This window comes from Haliaeetus albicilla, chromosome 14 (assembly GCF_947461875.1).
Source record: "Haliaeetus albicilla chromosome 14, bHalAlb1.1, whole genome shotgun sequence".
Lineage (NCBI taxonomy): Eukaryota > Metazoa > Chordata > Aves > Accipitriformes > Accipitridae > Haliaeetus > Haliaeetus albicilla.
The window spans coordinates 10,425,252-10,440,697 of NC_091496.1; the positions used below are offsets into that span (position 1 = coordinate 10,425,252).

The 15,446-nt window shown below is 39.3% G+C and overlaps 1 protein-coding gene across 1 annotated transcript in view; it reads left to right on the forward strand.

Moving 5' to 3' along the window:
- The first annotated feature begins 4,009 nt into the window (after positions 1-4,009).
- PCLO (piccolo presynaptic cytomatrix protein) overlaps positions 4,010-15,446 on the forward strand; it is a 384,880-nt gene continuing 373,443 nt past the window's right edge. The window contains exon 1 of the mRNA XM_069801695.1: positions 4,010-4,139. The gene's annotated coding sequence lies outside the window, so the exon portion shown is untranslated. The remainder of the gene's footprint in view (positions 4,140-15,446) is intronic.

The window sequence follows — 15,446 nt, forward strand, 5'->3', positions numbered from 1 at the left end:
TAGACATCAGGGCCAGGAAGCATTTTATTCAGTAATATCTGTTGTGCACCCCATAAGTTGATTATAAGCAGTGCAAAATATCTGTCCATTAGTCCAGCAGGCTAAAATAATTGTGTGAGCATAGACACCTATTTTTAATACAAGTATTACAGATGCAAGTCTTACCTTGGCTGCTTACAGTTTGGTTTCCACAGTAAATTTCTAGATAAATGTTAATTGTCACATAACGAAGACTGAAACATATCCTTATGTGCTGCAAAAGGTAGTAAAATACTGAAGTTTAGAAGTATGAATGTTAGTGCTACCATTCATCTGAACAAAACATGCTATAAATTAATTCAAAATAATGCCTTTTTTGTTAGGTTGCAAGTGGTATACCACACCGAACTTGTGAAAACTGACTGGTTCTATTAAGTTTTTTATCCTGTAACTAACAAATAGATATCAGTAGAGTGTTATGGTAGGTTCATCTGAGGCAGCTGCCAGACACCCACCCAGCCACTCTCTTCCCCCTCCTCAACAAGACAGGAGAAAATAAAAAAATCTTGTGTGTCAAGATAAAGATGGAGAGATCACTTACCAGTTACCATCACAGACAAAACAGACTTGATTAATTTAATTTATTGCCAATTAAAATCAAGTTGGATAGTGAGAAACAAAGACAAAAGTGAAAACACCAACCCCCAACCCTTTTTTCCCACATTTCTTTCCTTCATTCTGACCCTTCTACCTTCCCCCACCCCGGGTGCTGCAGGGAATGGGAGGCTGTGGCCAGTCCATAACAGCTCCTCTCTGCTGCTCCTTCCTCCTCACACTTTTCCTCTGCTCCAGTGTGGGTCCTCTCCACAGGCTGCTGTCCTTCAGGAAAGACTTGCTCTAGTGGGGGAGCAGATATGACAGCACGGGTTGCAGTTTCTGTCAGGAGCCTGCTCCAGTGTAGGTCCTTCTCACAGGCTGCAGTTCCTTCAGGGACAATATTCAGCTGCTCCAGGGCTGGGTCCTCGGTGGGCTGCAGTGTGGATATCTGCTCTGGTGTGGTCCTTTCCACGGGCGGCTGGGAATACCCGCTCTGGTGCCTGGAGTGCCTCCTTCCCTTCCTCCTTCTCTGACCTCGGTGTCCCCTCTGCTGTTTTTCACCTTTTCTGTTCACTCCTCCTCTGTTCTGTGTGGCATTGTCTGCCCTCTGTTAAGCACATTTTCCCTGAGGCGCCGCCATCTTGTCTGCGGGGCTTGGCCGTGCCCTGTGGTGGGCGGGTTGGAACCGGCTGGAACCGGCCGTGTCCAGCACCGGGCAGCCCCGGCTGCTCCTCACAGAGGCCGCCTGGCAGCCCCCGCTGCCAGCACCTGGGCGCAGACACCTGATACGAGTATGTATGACATTAAAAGGAAATTAAGCAATTTCTTAAAAAAAAATAAGGAAAATAAGGGTCAGTAAGGTGCTGGGGGAGAAGCTGGCCTTTTAGAATTGATAGAAATAGTCTGAAAAGGGTACAGTGATAATACAGCTATGAATGTGATTTACTCAAGTGTCACAATAAACTTGATAGTACGACAATTCAGTATTTTCTGTTTTGACTTGCTCTATATTATGTTTTAATGCACAGATGTGTAAATGTCGAAGTTAAATTTCTTGGACCCAAGTTACACAGAATGTATGGAGATTCTGATCCACTTTTGTTAACACAAAGTCTTCAGGATTTTGAAGGTACTGGATATGTTGTATTTGCAAATTTAACATGATTTCTGAATGACATGTTTCTACTGTGCATATACATTAGAAGCAGAAGTGAAATTTTTAAACAAAAGTTCTGAGCTGAAGACAGAACCTTATTTTTGCTGTTCTTGATTTCATAGTTTGGGGTTTTTTTCCCCATTTGTCTTAGTGGTCTGTTATAGCCATTGCAGTGAAGATACAGACCTGAAGAAAATTGCTTTGACTCTGCAAAGTGTGACAGACCTGTTTGCTAAACACAACAAATTTGAACATGTCAAGGTGGCAGCCATTTCCCTTGTACTGAACTGTAGTATTGATCCAGACCTGAGTCCAAGAAAATGCATAAAACCACTTCAACAAACTCCAGAGACAGGAAATCAGCACATCCTGAAAACCAATTTGAAGTTACTAGTTTCAACAGAAATGTAAGAAACTGGCCAGGAGACTATTGAGGTGAAAACATGTCACCTAACGTTTCAGCTTGCCAATCCAAAGTTGATAGTTTCAGTCAATGGAGACAACTAATCAATTGTCTGGCTTGTATAATGATGGGCTATCAGAAACTCTCTTCAAACTATTACTCAGCTGCTGAACTGTGTTAAAATGTGACATTACTAATGAATGCAGTGTGAATGATTTGGAAGAGCTGTTGCTCACAGAGAGCAAGGACATCTCCCTTGCCCAATGTACATAAGTTTTAGCATTATTTATTTTGCATGTAGCTGCAGAATACATTGAAAGGTCACTATCAGAGTTAAAGCAAAACAAAAGTAAGTATCTTTACACTGTAGTTGTCTAAGATAAGCTTCAACCACGTGATTATGCGATCAGGGAAAATATTATAACTTTTTATAGGAATTTTCACATTTAAATGCTTTTTATATATTAAATGCTTTTTATATATTAACATAATTTGCTTGCACATGTGCGTAGTGTGAGTTTTTGTCTTCTATGGGTGTACATATATATGGGTATATCTGGGCATAATCTAAAGCAGGGTCAGACTTTAAAGGTATTTCAGCAATAGGATATCTGTCTCTAAAGGATTAGGTACTGCTCACGCAGACAGTTTTGTGTCACAGTAGAAACAGAAGCCACATCATTTGAATCTCAGCTTTGGGACTGTCATTCCAGCACTATTTGCTTTTCTGTCTATAGGAGCTACTTAAGACCCATCTAGAATGTGTAACACCTATTATGGATTTGTATGAGGGAGGTTGGTAGAAATAAAAAAACAACTGTCACACTAAATTTCATTCCACTGGAAACATGATATAACAAATGCACAGACCAAACAATACATGCAAAAACACACTGAATAAACCCACCCAAATGTTAAAGCTACAGTAAAGAAAAAAATAATAATCTGAACTCCTCATAGGCATTCACACAATCAGCACAGTAATCTTAATCTATAATCCTCATGTGATGTAATCTGCTTTGGTCTATTGGAAGCAATCATGCTAGGTCAGCTCATTCCAGCTATGGTTTGGGTTTGTTGGTTTCAATTCTACTAACTGAGAATTGAGGGGAAAAAAAACCAAAGTGGGTAAAAAATATTAGACTGAATATTAAAAAGCTTTGCCCCTTCAATGAATTTAAGAGTTTGCAGAAGTTGGCAAATAATTTGGGGAAGTTATTGTGAAGAAAACAAACATATTTTGCTAGTTGTAGAGCCATTAAAACTTTTTTTTTTTAATGTATGACACTGATAAAAACAGTCCACACAGATATGTTGCTAACTGAATGAGAAATCCCATCTCCTCCCATAGCTCATTCCCTTAGCTTGCTTGAGGAATGGTGGTTATCTGTTATAAGAGAGCATTAGACAACAGCTCAGACAGGACAGGTAAGTGTGCACTGGCAGCAGTCCAGAGCTGGGTTTGTGTGTGTGAGAGTAGGGCATGTGGCAAAAGGTTTTTGGATCAGGGCCAGCTATGTTCTAAATCTTTTTTGTTCACATGCTGCCTGTAACTGCATTAATTATACTACTGATAGTTTTCTAAGTTAAAAGGATTATTTGAAACATTACATAATAAAATAGTCAAGGACACAATCAAAGGTATAGTATTGGTGTATTCCTGCCCTGAAAATCATGGTTTCCTTTGTAAAATAGATCTTGAATAGGCTGAACGTTATATAAGATGGTTACGTTATAAAACAGTATGTGGAATCAAATTACTCTCCTGCTACACTGAGTTGGAATCACTGATTTTGCAATCTGTGTTCAGTATTAAGAGCTACACAAAATACTCAGTTGCGCCAGGGAGGATATGAAGAGATTAGAGAGACCAATATATCACAGACTAACCTCTTTGCTCTGGACATTCACAGGGACACAGGCAATTCTCATTCTACTGCTACCTGGAGCCACTAGATATGAAGACAAAAAAAATCAAAATCGCAAGGAAAGCTGAAGTTTAAGGTAAGCAATTCTTTTATTAGTTACAATTTTTCATGTTGGGCACTTTTTCCGTATTGAATTGTGAATGTAAGTACCATTTGTAATTAAAAAAAAATCATCTCAGGAGCTGAACAGTTACTAGTAGCAGCTAACTAACCATCTGTTTTAAATTTCCTTTGTGGAATTCCTAAGTGATAGTACTGTTGGTCCCAACTTTATTTAAATTATGGTAAAAAAGATACTTCTGGCAGAGAGGTAAAAAATAGTGTATTAGGAGTTGCTTATTCCTTGAAAAATATCAAAAGTCTGTACAGGTACATAAAAATCACATGCTAGAAGACAGATAAGCAACACAAATACTTTTTATCTTCATAGCAGTTTATAATACATTAAAGGGCATTGTAGTCTTATATAACATAATCTCTCATTATAATTCATTGTTTTATAAAATAGGTTAATTGTAGATAATAAGTTATAATTAAACACTGCTTGTATGGCTTTTTTGCTTGTCCCAATGGGAAATATTATCAGCTAGATTGCTTCTTAGAATTTTCAAAATGTATACTAAATTTTTAGGGTTATGCTAAAATTTCTATTTCTTGTGTGTATTACCTTTTTCTGGCTGTGTCCTCTAACGGTGGGATCAGCAGTTCTGTGAGGGGTTTTAGAGCATCATGAATACTAGCTATACACAAAGGGTTAAACCAAAACTTCATACTATGGAGAGAGTGATGTTTCTCGGAGGTGTTCATGAACAACAAAATAATTGTCTTCCAAGTTTTTACTTGAGAAAGGGGAAAGAAAAAGAAGAAGCAATTATCAGGACAAACAAGGATGGGAATAAAAACTTAAGAAAAAATAACTATTTCAACTCTACTACTACAGTCTTAACTGCTGTGTAATATTCTCTGTAAGTGTACATAGAAGGGTGCTATCCAATTTGTTATATTGCTAAACGCTACTGTTTTGCATCCCTGAAGTTTCATGGACTTAGGAAAAATGGTCTTAAAAATACTGTCAAGTAAGGTATTTTGATCTTTTGGGAAGTATTGTGAGCCTCATTGCCAAAGATAATTACTAATTCTAGAAATTTCTAGGATCTTGAAAACATCTGGTGAAGAAATATTTCATTTGCCATTTATTGTACTTATTAAGTAGTAAATTTGTACCACAAATTCAGTTTTGATCAAAATTTATTAAAGGCACCAAGCCTTAGACTACTTGCAATTAATTTACAGAAAATTTCTTAAATGTAAATACAAAACGAGAGTTTTAAATGGAAATCAATAGAAGCTGAGTGACAAGAGTAGGAGTTTGGAATTGAACTGGCCTTTGAAACTTTTATTTTAATGCTATATACAAGCCTGTTGACCCTGTAAAGGAAATTTTATGCTTATGCCTACAGTGTTTTGGCCGAGAATACTAACTTTTAGTTATCACTTTTATGTGTACAAATCTTTTTTTTTTTTTTTTCCCCATCTGTTTTTTTTTTCTGCTCAAGCTTCCTATGGCTTTCCTTGTTGCCTATAGGAAATTTGAGAATGAGAATAGATAACTGCTCAGTTGATGTCCTAGGCAGTGTAGGGCAAAAATGCAACAAATAAGGCAAGGTGGTAGCCCTCTTGTATTTGTGTGATCCCCATGGAAGCAAAGAAAAAATTTCTATCAATCAGCTGAATAATTCAGCACATCCATAGCTTTACCAAAGGCAAGTGAGTGGGTCAGGAAGTTCTGCTGAGGAGTTAGGGAGGGACTTATCTAGGAAGGGATTTGAAAAAAATAAAATACAATAGAAAAAATGTAGCTAGTCCTTAGGGAAGTACTGAGTCAGGATCATGGAAAGCTAAGATACAGAAAGAGCTGTAAGTTCAAACCTAAGACTACTGGCAGGTGTTAAAGCTTGGTCTCTTAAGAGTTTTGATTTGCTGCTCTGTAGTTGCTTCTAGAAGGCAATGTCTTTAACGAATGTGGAATCTTGGCTATGTTGTAGATTTCCTTAATCTTATTTTATTTTGTGAATTCTTAGTTCTGGGGTGCATAGTTAATAGCAAACTTGGCTGTACTAGGATTTGGCTATGAAATCTTGGTGTGTAAATGAAACTGGGAGAGAATTTCCTTTTTAACTCAGAGGAAAACATTCAAATTTGTAGGGCTTTTCTTCCATTATGTTTTTGCTGCAGGCAAACTCAGAAAGTATCCTATTGGAAGGCCCAAAAAGCATCTAGACCATATTTTACAAAGATGAATCTTGAATTTAAAAGTCACTTTTGTAGGTCAACAGGAAGAACGTGAAGGAAAGGAGAGAACATCCATTTATTTAGCATAGACCCTATAGGTGCATATTTACGCTAAATCTTTGCATAAATCCATTATTTGCATGATAAAATATTTTAGTCTTCTCTACAATCATAGGACTATCAAAAATGCTGTGGTAATGGGCAAAGTTGACAACTCAGTAAGGTCATACTCCACCTTTCCTACCAGAACCTTGGGGGAGTGCTCTGCTACTCTTTGATTCTCTTCTTCCTGTGGCTTCTGAGTTATAGCTGATTATTTTTACTTGTATTTTTGTAAATGTAATACGGGTGTTAAGGGAATTATAGATAGATGGAATGATGACTTGTAGATACTTCAGGGCAGCAGAGGAGGAGGAGAAGGAGGGATGAGATGAAAGAGGGGAGAGGATCTGTGTGGGAGAGAATATTTGCTTGTTTTAGCTGAAAATGTAGATTCATCTGTCTTCATAGCCTCAGAACTTCTTTGTGTGAATTAGTCCAAAAGACTTTACGGACTGTTAAGAAACTTCACTAAATCTGCTACAACTCCTAGCATCTCTGTGCTATATGAGTGAGTTCTGTTAAAGTGGAAATTCTGTTTCAGCTGGTGAGAGCTGATCTGAGAGGCTAAAATCAATGGATACAATAGAAAAAATAGTTAAGCCCATATGGGTGAGGTTTATTTTAAACTGGATTAGATTATAGTAGTAATTTACAACTCTTTGAGTAAGTTATATTTTTAGCTAGATACTCATCTTTAAGTAACAGGCTGGTAAGAGAAATGAGCTGGATATTTTTATTCATAGTGTGTTTGCTGCTGTTCCATAATCTGTTCTCTGAAGTGACTGTATTTTTGTTGTTATTGTTACTGCTTTGGGAAACCCTGTAGCTGAATTAGATCATAGGCATGCTTGTGACTTTGGTGCTATATTATTGTGAAACATGAAGTGTTTTTAATGGTATTCCACTGAATTCCTGGAACACAGTGGAGTCTCCATCCTTGGAGGTATTCAAAAGCCTTCTGGGCATCATCCTGGGCAACCAGCTCTAGGTGGCCCTGCTTGAGCAGGAGTGTTGGACCAGATGGTCCAGAGGTCCCTTCCAACCTCAGACAGTCTGTCATTCTGTGATACTGCAAACGTTCCAACAATTCTGTAAAAATATGCTCCTGCCACCTGGCCCATGAGTGGCTTGATCATTTTTCAGAAGTAGTATTTGAAACAGTTCACATAGTCCTTTTCTTCCATGCCTCAAGCTGTTACAAAGACTTTTCTGTGAAGCTTAGAATGTGTTCTTGATCTTAACTGCAGGTGTTATTTGCACTGGATGTATCTGCCAGGGGCTTGTACTATAAGAGAGCACTTATAAGAAAGGCTTATAAACTTTAGCTTTCAAGAAGACAAACTGAGATTCAGCTGAAGGCATGGGGACATGTAATTTTTAAGCAAGTTGGCTGTCTGGCTTCCCATTTAGTTAATGGAAGCTTACACCAAGCCAGTTAACTTTCTGAGGTATACACTGCTCCCTTGAGTCATGTGTCCCCAGGTAGATACGTAATGCCATTTAATATGCCTTACAGTAGGGCTGGCAGATATGACTGAGATTTTATAAAATAAATTATATATCTTATAAAAGATCTCCATCTCTCTGCATTGGCAGCTGAAGTCTAAGTGGCATATAACATGTTTACGCAACTGAATCCAATCTGTTATTCACCTGACTCCCCCTTTATGTTTTATGGACTGGCTCTCCTCCAACTACAAGGGGAGTCTGAATACCTAGCTCAAATGTAGTGTCTGTAGGTACTTAAATGTAAGCATTCCAATTTAGTTAAATCCTACCCTAGAATCTAATTGCTTAGTGGAAAAATGCTGATAAGGACTCTGATAATCTGAATGTTTATTTATAGAGAGCAAAAACTGTTAAAAGAAGTGGACTTCAGGACCCGAGGGAGTTTTCCTCCCACTCCACTAGAGCTAAAGCTGCTGTGGTTCCCTCTTTGAAGTCCACTCAGTAGCAAGGCCAAGTGTGTGTCATCAGTACAAACACAGATGGCAGATGAAGTCAATGTGCTCTAAGGCAAGGCTGGCATTCAAGGAGACCTAGTCAGGCTGGAGGAATGGGCTGACATGAGTCTCATGAAATTCAGGAAGGACTTGTGCAAAGTCCTGCATTTCAGATGGTCAACAGTATATTGTGCTGTATTTTAGCCAAGAGATTGAGGGAATTGATTATTCCTTTCTACTCAGCATTTGTTATATTGCATCTGGAGTGCTGTGGCCAAGTTTGGGTTCCTCAGCTTAAGAAAGAGATTGACAAACTGGAACAAATCCAGTGGACAGTTGTGCAGACTGTTAGGAGACTGGAGCACCTGACCTATGAGGAGAGGCTGAGAGAGAGAGGTTTGTTCAGCCTTATGAAGAGAAGGCTCAGGGGGAATCCTATTGCCATCTTCAAGTTCCTACTGGGAGAAGACAGAGAAAATAGACCCTTTACTCATCCCCAAGGTGCATAGCGAAAGGATGAGAGGTAACTGAAGCAAGTTGCAACAAAAGGAATTCTGATTAGATATGAGGTTGCCCAGAGAGACTGAAATCTCTATCCTTGGAAATACTCAATTCGACTAAAAGCTGCTCTGAGCAACCTAATCTACGTTGGCCTTGTTTTGAGAAAGGGGTTGGACCAGGTGACCTTCAAAGGTTCCTTCCCACCCATTCTAAGATTGGTTTTGGACTAAATGAGAAAATCAAGGTATTTGGGATGTAGCTCTGTTTCCGTATGTTCCTTTACGAGCTAGGAGCTATTTCTAGTGTCAAGAGTATAAAGCCTCTAAGTACATACCCGAAAAGAAGGGTAAACTTTCTTAGTCCTGAATAGATATACTTTCTGGGATAAAGACTGCTGTTTATTTTACATGAAATGAACAGTATCCAAAACCCATTCTAAGAAGGACTTTATAAATCAAAGATAAACCTTTTTTTTTTTTTTTTCCTTTAATTCTACCACAAAGCCAGTTGGTAGCTAATGCCAGAAAACCTAGTTAATGTGTATTTAACATTGTCTACAATGTGCCACTTAATACATGGAAAGCAACTGGCAGTACCTGCTGGAACTGTGTGCTCTGCATCCCTGTTTATCATTCCACATGTGAGCTCCTAAAGAAGGACGCAGATGCTTAACTTTAATCACTTATCCTTGGAAATGGTGGCCTTGGCCAATATTTAGTTATATATGACACTTACAGTAAGGCAGGTTTCATCTTGACAATCCTATTTTAAGTAAGATCCAAATAAACTATTTTTGATAGCCCTAATGAATCTTAACATCCACTCCCCTCTCTCCCCCATGGATTATCTAATTTAGAAGGAAAAAAATAAGATTGTGTTTAAAGTGAAAGCCTGTGCTCTGTGGCACAGGCAGGACCTGAACATGTAATCTAAATATGTACTTCACTAACAAGACTTTCCTCTATTTAGGCTATGAAGTTTTCAGTTTAAGTACCTACTGTGTTCTGGGTATAAAAGAGATAACTGCTAGGGGAATCAAAACACTCTTATTTTACTAACAACAAACCTAAGAGAAAGAGCCTGAGAATCTCACTGTTACACGTACTGATGCAAACCCAAATGAATAAAGGGAACAGTTACTTTATTCTAATACGATCTACCATAATTTGATGCTAGTGATGGTTCAAATCTTTCCCTAGGTTCTTCCTAATTGACTACTTTTGCTCTTGAATTGTAATAACCCCAGCTATGACAGTTTCACTGTACAATCAAATAAAAATTGAGTTCTTTGTGTACCACTATTAGTTGTACTCAACTGCTGCAGGTGGATAAACACAAATTCGAGAAAGTAAGCGGAGAACGACAGGACAAAATTACACATTGCTGTTGTTGCAAGTGGTTTAGGATACAGACTTTGAGATTAAGGGCTTTTTTGTCCCATTTTTTCAGTTTAAGATGCAAATCACTATTTGTGTATTAGAAGCACTGATTGCAAATAAACATAAGATTTTTAACATTGTGACTAATCTATACTGTGGGAGTCCATATTGTGAGCATATCAGCATTGCTGTGCTGTAGGCAGTTGGCAGACCTTCTTGTTTTGTTTAAGCAAGCAAATATGTTTGTGAGATTGCTAGGGTAACTTAGACAGGTGTCTATGCGCTGCCTATTCACTGGGATAAAGTGCATCTACTAATTCTGCTTCGATTGGACTGATGAGAATGAGGCTAAAGTATCTTCAGTGGCTGTTCAAAAGTGATTTGTTTAATAATAAATAGGACACTGTAACATTAATGGCATTGTATCAGAGTGCATGGTATCCCAAAAAACCAGCCATTCAGGAACTCTGGAATACTGCAAATAATTCTGCCCAGGGTCTTTTCTCTTACCTGGGAGTTTGAATGCTATATTCAGTCTTTATTTTTTTTCTGCCTTAAGTAGGTGTTTTTTGCAGGATCTTTGGAACAGGGTAATTCACTGTTCCACTGGTTTCTCAACCTGCATGTACGAAGTGATGGAATAGAAAATTCTGTGTAGAGAGAGAAAAGTAATATGTATTTGAATAGAAGAGGAATACACAATGCTTTGCAAGGTACCTTGTTATCACTGTTTACTGGTTGTTTTGGTGACTAGTAAGTCAGATGAGACTGGAGGTTCATTATGATCTTGAAGAACGTTTGCTGTGCAGTCCTTATGTAGGTATGTAGGTAAGAGAAGTTTTGATACAGAATTAGTACTTGTGAGAGAAGAAGCCTTACTCTCCTGTGTTCTTGTTTTAGAGCATACAGCCATTTAGTGCAGACTGTGTATGCATTTGTTTCCACTCCTTAACAGGTATTTCATATAACCTGCACCAGTGAGCTGCCTAGTACTCTAGTGCAACAGTGGCACATACAGGTGCAAATACAAACGTGCAGTTTAAAGCATTGTGCTTTTGGCTTATGCATTTATATAGACATAACTTATGTTATATTTGAAATTATTACTTCCTAGGTGTTGCACAACATTTTTCCAGAAAACATGTTCATACTCTTTTATTTTGTCCTTTAAAAACTTAATCAAGTTTTTTGTATTGGACAAATTCCATTCAGTACATTGATTCAACATGATTTTGGTGTGTTCCCCCCTTTTAATCTCTGGTGCAGTGTGCTCACTTGCATTCTGAGATGGTGAATAGGAGATGACAGCAAGCATAGTTGTGCAACTGACTGCACTGTGGTATTCCGTATTTTCCTTTATTTTTATATATTTAAAAATATTTATCAAATGTATTGTTTTAACTGTCTGGAAAGAGCTATCATTAAAAGGCATTGCTCATTCTGTATAGCAGATGGACTGAACTGTTGGATGCATCTTAGCTGTGTCTTTTAAACTCAAAGTACCCTCCACAGTCTCTGTATCTCAGAAATGGGGTAGGTAAATGTGATAGAGGCACTGTAACATTTAGCTAGGTATTTGTACGAATTAGAATATGAAATCATTAATGTGTAAAGTGTTATAATATGTTTATGCAAATTCTAGCTCCTCTTTAAGTTTACCTTCCTTTGTAGTACTGATCAGTACAGCCTCTGTTAATCATTAATGATTAACACATATTCTTCCTCCTTCACTTTTATCTGGGCATAATGCCAGGCATTTTATTAAGATATAAGAGTTTTCCTTCCCCTCCCATTTTGCCAGCTCATGCCAAAGTGTTATTGACCTCTTATTCCTTTCTTCTGATGATCTTAGCATTACTTCTCCAAATTCTATGCACTAAATGGCTTTCTCTCCCCTTTAAAATGTAAAGAGTACATCTATACTAAGTAGCCTGCTGATGAGAAGGTTGGATGTCTTCAGCGTTGTTAATCAGTAAATTAACTTCAAGCACTCATTTTAGTGCTGAAGATACACACTTAACTGAGATTCACTTGCCCCAGATCAGATTCAGCACTGGCAAAAGATGAACTAGAGTCCTTGTGCTGCTTCTGCCTACTCAGCTCTAGCTTGGACTGGCTCCTTTGGAGATCTGATGCATCTAGTTTGCATAACAAACTGGTCAAGCCCAGATGAAAGTACTGCCTTAATGATATAGCGCAGTCCTTAGCCTGAATGAAGTTACATCACTTCAAATATACTGTGCCTTTTTTATTCAGGGATAATAATACCATGCATGGACTTAATGTTGTAAAATATATAAATGTTTGTGTATTGTGCTGATCTATTTTTGGATTCAGATACAACAAAAATTCTACAAAAACTGTAAGCGAGCCCTCAAAGGGTAGTTGGATTTGCCTCTGCTCGTGATTATCCTTTTTATATTACCTAGTATCTAAGGGAAGGCAACTTGCTTCTATATCTCTGTCTCTAAATTAACACACAGAGTTCTCATTTGCATGTACTTTTTAAAAGACAGTTTTATCTCTGAAGGGTTTTAACCATATTTTTCAGTGCTAGTGATTAAGAAAATATTTTTTTTTTTTAATAAGGGTATTTAGCCTGACACCACCAAGCTGTTTCTTGCAAGTTAGACTTTATGGCTTTCAAGAAAAAGGCTGATTAATTTGATAACTCTTCTTTCCTTGCTACAACAGAATGTTATGCCTTAATAGTTTGTGAGTTTCATCGGTAACACCAAAATGAGAGAGTTGGTGTCACTTTTGGACAGACTGTGAAGTATATAGGGAGAAAGATGTGGAAATTATGGGATGTAGGGAAAACAGGCCTGCAGTGGGACTTCTGGGCCAGGTAACTATTGATTTCACGCTGTTTCGTAAGAAAAGGTAAATGTCACAGAACTGTGAAAAGAGCCAGCTTCCACAAAATCCCTAAGATATTTGCAATCATAACCATTTTAAGGTGACATCCTTGGCTCCAGTGAAGCCAATAGTGAACTTCCCACCACAGGTCATTTCTCATCCTGTGCCTCCATTTGGGCTCAGCTTACCTCGTTAGGCATTGTATGTCTCTTTCCTCCTATCTTCTATCTCAGGACATGTTAACAGTGAAATAGGAACAGTGTATATAGTTTTGATCAGTAAGCTCTAGCAGAACTGATATTTCCCCAGTTTTAACTGTTTTATTGAGTGAATTTAATGTGTTTTGATCTCAATTGTTTTGTCTGCATCTATATCTGACATATTCCATCTGTTCTTAAAAATAAGATGACTTCTAGGTCTGAGTCAAAAGTTCTAGTTACTTATTTGGCTTTGAATAAAGAAACACGGGGGGTTGGTTTGCTTAGAAAAATTGCATTTGGGAACTTAATAAACTTCCAGACAACCCAGCTAAAGGACAGGAATACCACCCTCCACAGAATATTTAAGTATATGTGTATTTTTAAGTGCCTATGAATGCTTACATTAGTATGTATCAGAAAAACAAAAGCTTTCAATGATTAAATACCTCTTTCCCTGTCTTTGCTGTGCATTTTCCTTCTTCCATGCAGCAGCACTTTGCACATCTATTCATACCTAAGTACATGATGTTCACTTGTGCTAAATGAATAGGGATGTGTATTTGCCTCACTCTAAAACCTTTAACTGAAATTTTATCTTTCCTTCACATGCCCAGTGAATCCACCTTCATTCAGGTGTGATTGTGTTGTTTGTCACCTCTTCCACAGGCCTCTCTGATGTCTTTACCTAGAACATCATGTGAATAGGCATCCACCTCTGTTATGCTACTCCATTTAGAGGATTTTCCCTCTGTGCTTTCTCACGTTCTCTGCTGAGCTGTTCTTTTGATATGTAACTTAATGTCACTTGAGAGAAAAGTATGTGTGGTGGTTTGACCCTGGCTGGATGCCATGTGCCCACCAAAGCCACTCTATCACTCCCCTACTCAGCTGGACAGGGGAGAGAAAAAATAACAAAAGGCTTATGGGTCAAGATAAGGACACGGAGAGATCATTCACCAATTACCATCATGAGCAAAACAGACTCAATTTGGGGGAAAATTAATTTATTACCCATCAAATCAGAGTAGGATAATAAGCAATAAAAACAAATCTTAAAACACCTTCCCCCTACCCCTCCCTTCTTCCCACGCACAACTCCACTCCCAATTTTCTCTCCCTCCTCCCCACCAGTGGTGCAGGGGGACAGGGAATGGGGGTTGCAGTCAGGTCATCATATGTTGTCTCTGCTACTTCTTCCTCCTCAGGGGAAGGACCCCTCACTCTTCCCCTGCACCACTGTGGGGTCCCTCCCATGAGAGACAGTCCTCCACAAACTTCTCCAGCATGAGTTCTTCCCATGGGCTGCAGTTCTTCACAAACTGCTGCACCGTGGGTCTCTTCTCCGGGCTGCAGTCCTTCAGGCACAGACTGTTCCAGCGTGGGTCCACTGCGGGGTCACGAGTCCTGCCAGAAAACCTGCTCCAGCGTGGGCTCCTCTCTCCATGGGGCCACAGGTCCTGCCAGGAGCCTGCTCCTGTGTGGGCTTCCCACGGGGTCACAGCCTCCTTCGGGCATCCCCCTGCTGTGACGTGGGGTCCTCCCCGGGCTGCAGGTGGAGATCTGCTCCCCAGTGGACCTCCCTGGACTGCAGGGGGACAGCCTGCCTCACCACGGTCTTCCCCACGGGCTGCAGGGGAATCTCTGCTCCGGCGCCTGGAGCATCTCCTCCCCCTCCTTCTGCACTGACCTGGGGGTCTGCGGGGCTGGTGCTCTCACATGTTCTGACTCCTCTCTCCAGCTGTGGTTTCTGTTCCACAGTAACTTTTTTCCCTGTCTTAAATCTGTTCTCCCAGAGGCACTACCACCATCACTGATGGGCTCGGCCTTGGCCAGCGGCGGGTCTGTCTTGGAGCCGGCTGGCATTGGCTGTATTGGACATAGGGGAACCTTCTGTCATCTTCTCACAGAAGCCACCCCTATAGCCCCCCCCCTCACTACCAAAACCTTGCCATGCAAGCCCCATACAGCAGGAAGCCCCCAGCTGCTACTAATCATTAATTGTGAACCAGTACTGGGAAAAAATGATCTCTGATGGTTACAATTCAAGAGTACTATAAATATTTGGAAGGCATCCTTATGTAGGTCATTTTGGGGGCTGATCTGCATA